Consider the following 6832-nt stretch of genomic DNA (forward strand, 5'->3'; position numbering starts at 1 on the left):
ATTTTTTTAATGCTGTAGTCAATGAAAGGAGAAGGTAAATGAAGAAATAATCAGAGGTCAAGGAAGGTAAGACTATAAAGCAATGAGACAAACCAAATGAGTATGACTGATATTCTTTTTGATTGATTTTTCCTGCTAGTCCTCGTAGGGAGGGGAAAACAGAAACAGAAGCCCAGACAGAGCTGCAGTGGACTGAGCAAGGTTCAGGTAGTTGCATTTTCTTTCTTTCTTTTTTTTTTTTTTTTGAGACAGAGTCTCACTCTGTTGCCCAGGCTAGAGTGAGTGCCATGGCGTCAGCCTAGCTCACAGCAACCCCAAACTCCTGGGCTCAAGCGATCCTCCTGCCTCAGCCTCCCTCCCGTAGGCTGGGACTACAGGCATGCACCACCATGCCCGCCTAATTTTTTCTATATATATTTTTAGTTGTCCAGCTAATTTCTTTCTATTTTTAGTAGAGACGGAGTCTTGCTCTTGCTCAGGCTGGTCTTGAACTCCTGAGCTCGAGCAATCCGCTCAACTCGGCCTCCCAGAGTGCTAGGATTACAGGCGTGAGCCACCACGCCCGGCCCACTTTCTTAAATAGACTCTGGTTATTATCCACAATCTACAGCTACTGGAGATGTTAATGATTAAATTACTTCTAAGATAATAGAATTCCTCTCTTACTAGACAATAGGCACTGTTTCTCTGACAAATGAAAAGGAACTATTGTAAATCAGAAATTATTTAATGACCCTTTAAGGAACAAAATCATAGCCCAAACTTTTGAACTGTTTAACAAGGTATAAGGCAGTTTTCTAACCACTTTCAATGATTAATTCATTGAATCCTGATAAGAGCCCTGTGAGGTAGGTACCATTTTTGATCATCATTTAACAGATTTCAGGGCAGTCACCTAAGGTGCTCAAGGTCAGTGGCAAAGCCAGGATTCAAACCCAGCAGTCTGGCCCTAGCATCTGTGCACAGAACCACTTCGCTGTGCTGGGTTTCGATACGGATAGAACAACATACCAGTTCCTTCCTCTGTGTCTTGGGTATTCCCATTTCTATGCAAAACAAGGACCGTATCTTTCATCTAGAAACAAAACATCCGGGGCCAGGGAAACCACCTGGCCATTTTTTTCCCTCTCAACTCCCATGGCCCACTGGAGGGCTAGGACCAGAGCCCAAGCCTTTGACTTCTTCCACGACATCACTCTGCCTACTTTGTTCGTCCCCATGCCTCTAGAACATTGCTGTGCTGGGCTCCGAGTGAATGCTCAGACAGTGTTTATATAGTGTACAACTTATACTAAAAATAAAACATATAAAACATTTATATATTATTAAAACTTATGGGAACTGGGCACAGTGGCTCACACATGTAATGTCAGTACTTTGGGAGGCCAAGGAAGGAAGATCACTTGAGCCTAGGAGTTCGGGACCAGCTTGGGCAACATAGTGAGACCCCATCTCTACAAAAAATAGAAAAAACATTAGCCGGGCGTGGTGGCACACTCCAGTAGTCCCAGCTACTTGGGAGCCTGAGGCAGGAGGACCTCTTGAACCCAAGAGTGTGAGGTTGCAGTGAGCTATGATGATGCCACTGCACTCTACCCCAGGTAACAGAGAGAGACCCTGTCCCCCACCCCCCAAAACACAAAAACCAAAACCAAAAAAAGGAAACAAATCTGGAAAGACTGTTTTCAAGTTTCTAGGAACAAGGAGCAAAGGATTTATTCTGTTCTGTAATTGTCGTGACAAACTGTACATACTTGTCTTGAGAGTCATTCGTTGTTTTAGTCATCTGAGGACGACTCAGGTCACAGCCTGCTCCGGACAAAGCCTGGGACATTGGGTTTCTGCCCTCAAAAGACTGAGCATTTCACTGGGAACCCCAGAAGTGGGTTGAGCATATCGGGTTGCTCTTCAAGCTGCTCCTGTTTGTTTTTGGAGGCGGTGACAGTGTAAGGCAGGGTGCCCGTGCCATGGGAGATGCTGGCCACGGGGGCCCTGTGTTCAGGTTTCTCCCAGCTGCCGACGCTGATCTCCCGCGCTGTCTTCACAGCCAGCGAGGGAACAGTCCGGCTGCACCCGTGCCGCCCGGTTACCCCCCTCCTGGGAGGGGACAGGGCAGGTGAGGCAGCAGGGACCCTGGCTTCCAAGAACTGTGACACTTCTCCCCGTGCCTTCTTACAGCCTGGGGCGGGTGGAGAGCTGAAGAATCCATGGCAACCCCCTCCTCCTTCGAACCCACCTCCCCCTTGTGCAGCGCCACCCTCTCCGCCCCCTGCCTGGGCAGGCTGGCACCTCCTGCCGTGGCCGGGCTGCCAAACCAGGCCCTTTCCTCATCAGCACCATCTGTCCAGCTTCCTCCTGACGGAAGTTTCTCCAGCTCACATGAGACTGACTCTGATGAGTTCATTCACACCGTGACGTTGGCAAAATGGCTTACTTTGTTTCTGTTTTTTCTGTTTTTTCTTTTTTTTGGAGACAGAGTCTCACTCTGTCGCCCAGGCCAGAGTGCTGTGGCGTCAGCCTAGCTCACAGCAACCTCAGACTCCTGGGCTCAAGCGATCCTCCTGCCTCAGCCTCCCGAGTTGCTGGGACTACAAGTGTGCGCCACAACGCCCAGCTAATTTTTCCATTTTTAGTAGAGACGGAGTCTCGCTCTTGCTCAGGCTGGTCTCAAACTCCTGACTTCAAGTGATCCTCCCGCCTCGGCCTCCCAGACTGCTAGAATTACAGGTGTGAGCCACCGCGCCCGGCCTGTTTTTTTCTTGCAGGAACAATTAAATGTCCTATTTGGATCAATTATAAATGGTGGGATTCTAGGAGCCAAGAAATATGAAACGATAATAGCTAAATGTATAGAATGCTATGTTTCAGGCAAATGTACTACCTCATTTAATCCTCACAACCACCTGGTGAGGTAGACACTATTGTGAACTGTTTTGCAGCCGAGGAAAGTGGGCACAGGGAAGTTAATTAAGTTGCCCAAAGCCATGCAGCCAGCAAGGGGCAGGGCTGGCGCCCACACCCGGGCAGGGTGCTCTGGACTCCGCTCCTAACACCTCCTGTGAGAGAGGCGAGAGATACTTCTGGTGTGAGTGTTTTCATGGCAGCCTGCTGACCATGTCTCCAGGACAATTCTGTGCCACTCCAGAGCCTGCCACAGTCCTGAGAACAAGGCTTAAGTGACGAACCTTGTCCAGTGCTGTCTGCTTGACGAGGGTGAGCACAGGTGTCTACTAGAGTCAAGACGCTCTGGCTCTAGAAAGCACCTGACAGGTTGTTTTGTTCACCCCCATCGGTTCACACATGAAGAAATAGAATCAAAAGGGTTTCACTGATTTGATTTGCCTCCTGATGTTTGACAACTCGTTCCGTGATCTCGAAGTGTCAGCCCATCACCTCCCTTCTTTGCCCCCTCCCATAAAATCAGTTACCAAATTATAATAATCCCCAATCTCAAAATGTCTGTCGCACTCATTGCCTCGTCTGTGCCCCTCATGCCAGCCAGGTGCCCATCGCCTCACAGGATCCAGTGCCTTATCTGGCCTCCGACTCTTCCCCACCCCGCTGTCTTTCCCGCAATCACGCGCAGTTATCTGCTGGTCCTCCTCGAAGCCTGGCTTTTATCGTGAGTGCAAATCTGGAGTGCGAAGGTCTGGATTCAAATTCTAGTTGAACATTTTGTCACTGAGTAGACTCAGCGATTGTGGCTGAACTCAAAAACAGGTGGGGTGATAAGTCACGATCGGCACTGAGAGACGTAATGAGTTATCAAACTCTGCAGTTTTATCTTCGTCGGAGCACAGTCAGGGGAGGGGAGAAAGAGAGGTGCGTGAAGGGGGGTGGGCAGGACGGGGAGGAGAAAGGGAAGCCAACATCCGCTGCCTATTTCATTTCTCCATGGAAATCTCTCCCCTCTCTGGAAACACAGTCAGGGCAGGAAGACTGGAAATAGGAGAGAATTCCGTCTATGGGTGTGAAAACCAGCTCCCTCTTCTCACAAGTGCAAGGCACCGAGCAGAGCGGCAGGACCAGGCACCGCACACACAGATGCACATTTGTCACCCGGAAAAGCAGGGCGCTGCCCGCAGTGTGCCACTGTAATCGCTCCTCGCTGGGGGCCTCGGACACAGAGGGAGAATGGAGTTCGTTGTGTCCTCTGGGAAGAAGCTGAGTTTACAGGAGAATCTGTGTTGCAAGAGTATCAGCTGCTACATTCCAGGAATGGACCAGATTACCCAAGATTTCAACGGCTTAGGGAAATGGGCAGAAAGGAGGCTAATGAAATTCAGTCTCACAAAGCTGGAAGGTCATGCATCGAAGAATCCATAACACATTCAAACAGGGCCTTAATAGGTAGCATTGCAGAAAATAATGAGGAAAGAGCCCTAGGGCTGGATAATAGTGTTGTGAGGAGTCTAGTTGCAAACAGGAGATTTCCTTTTATAGCCGGGTTCGCCGGGTTCCTCGCTGTAAACGGTTTCTCACATCTCGTGTAGAATCCTGGGTGTCGTCCTGGCCTTGTACCTACCCACACACCGAGAATTATGTTAAAAAGGGGGCAAGAGGGAAAAAGGAAAGATTGGTCTGGGGCTCAGTCAGGTACATGCTATAATTATTTTTAAAGGCATTTTTCACCCTTTTCTTGGGCTGAGTACAAAAAGAATCATTCTTTCAACGTTGGCTCAGGACCTTGAGTGAGGATAGGGCCCCCCACGATTCTTTTTATGCTTTTGTTCTTCCCATTTTGCTGACTTGGCACTTTTCACGGGCGTATATTTCCAAGATAAGGCTTCTAAATTAAACACAGGGAGAGAGCAGGGGATTTAAACAAAGAAAAAGGAAATGGAATAATTTTGAAGTTAGTATTAATTTGAACATAGTCAGGTACATACGTGATCATGCTATGGTAGAACCAGCAGTTTAGGGTGGGCTCCAACTTCATGAAATCGGAAGCAGACTTAAACTACAGACCTTCTAGACCCTTCGAGACCAACGAAAGCCCAGAGAGATTATCAGAGAGGCCATGGAGTTTGTGGCCAGAGAGAGAGATCAGGAGCTGTAGATTTCATCCCTTTGCATCCAGTTGGAATACAATTCTCTTATGATTGACTTAATAAAATTTGAACCCACGTCCTAAGATCCTGCTTTCCCATTTCCATATGCAATGAGAGAGAGAGAGAGAGAGAGAGAGAGAGATTCCTTAGACCTGTGCTGTCCAATATAGTGGCTGCTAGGCACTTAAAATGCGGCTAGTTCCGTAAATGCTGTAATTGTAAAAATAGACACTAGATGCCTAAAGAAAAGTAAAATATCTCCATAATTTTATGTTGATTATGTATTGAAATGATTATGTTTCTAGTATGTTGGCTTTAATAAAATAATTGTTAAACTAAACTGCCCCTTTGTGTTTTACTTTTCTTAATGTGGCTACTAGAAGATTTAAAATTCACACGTAGCTCACATTATCTTAGACAGCCCTGCGTTAGACTTTCAAATAGTGGAACAGGTTTCCAGGGTAGCAGTTTGCATTCCTCTTGCTGAATTTCAGGGGAAGAGGAGCAAACCGATAAACTCAGAGTTTATTTTCATTTTCTTTTCTCAGGAATATAATCTCAAACTGCTCAAGCCCAGTTGTTGTCAGTTAAGTGGATGGTTGGGTTCAATGAAGGCTCGTGGTACAGAAACTTAATAATATTTTAAGAAGCACAGCTGGGAGAAATAAAGAACACAGTGAACGGACTAATTCTTTGGGCGCAATTTCATGTGAATTAGATTAAACTCATAAAGTCCAAAAAGCCTACACCATGGCTTGTGAAAACACTGTGTATCACAGAAGACAGAAAATGCCATCATTTATTCATCTTTGTGCGCTGGAAGAAACTGAGAAAACGTTGGCCCAAACAGAACACTCATCTCTCTGTTGGGCCCAGGCTGTTGTATCTGGGGGGGAAAAATGCAAAGCTCTTTCTGATGGGAGATTTTTTTTTCTTTTTTTTTTGAGTGAGTCAGAGAACAGACTATGGTTTAAAAAAAAAAAGCCTTATGTAAACGGGTAGAGGCATGCGGATGGGTGTGGAATTATTCATGAAGCTACATGACTGAAGAAATACTCCCTTTTCTCCCCTCTGGAAAGACTCATATGACGCATAATTCTTGCAGGCCAGGTGGCTTCTTACTCCACAGCTGCCTTTTGAGAACCACGAATATAAGGAGCAATTACTTGGCACAATCTTTTTTATGCTGCTTTTTAAATTACAAAACTGACTTATGTGAATATACAAATTTAAAAAAGGATTATAAAACAACTAAATATGGGTGATTCTAGGCCTCCTACACATCCTACACTTAATGTTGCCATTTACCAATAGAAAGAAATGAGATTATACACTATTTTGGGGTTAGTCCAGACAGCTGGGTGATTTGTACACACTCAACATCCTCATTAAGATCATCTAATGCCTCTTTTTAAATCTGTTGAAAGGTAAGAGACTTGAAGATTTTTCATTCTCCACTTTAGAAGAAAACAACTACAATTCTACTTGGAGGAGTCATCAACGTTTTCAACAGAATGTAAAAAATGACCCTGGGCCATGCTGGCGACCCACAGCAGGAAGAAGATACCTGATTGAAGGTCAAACTTGGCCTTCAAAAAAAATTGTTCTTCCTGAGTGAAGCGCTGTGTAAGGCTCGGAGCTTCCTTTATTTAAAAATATGTGACCCAGTACACTCTGGGGCTGACAATAGCTTTTAAACCTTACTAATCTTCCCTGGAATGAAACCGGCAGGATTCAAAGAGGAAAAGAGTGTCGGTAACATTTACTAATCCCTGAGTTCT

Source organism: Eulemur rufifrons, chromosome 27, assembly GCF_041146395.1.
Source record: "Eulemur rufifrons isolate Redbay chromosome 27, OSU_ERuf_1, whole genome shotgun sequence".
NCBI lineage: Eukaryota > Metazoa > Chordata > Mammalia > Primates > Lemuridae > Eulemur > Eulemur rufifrons.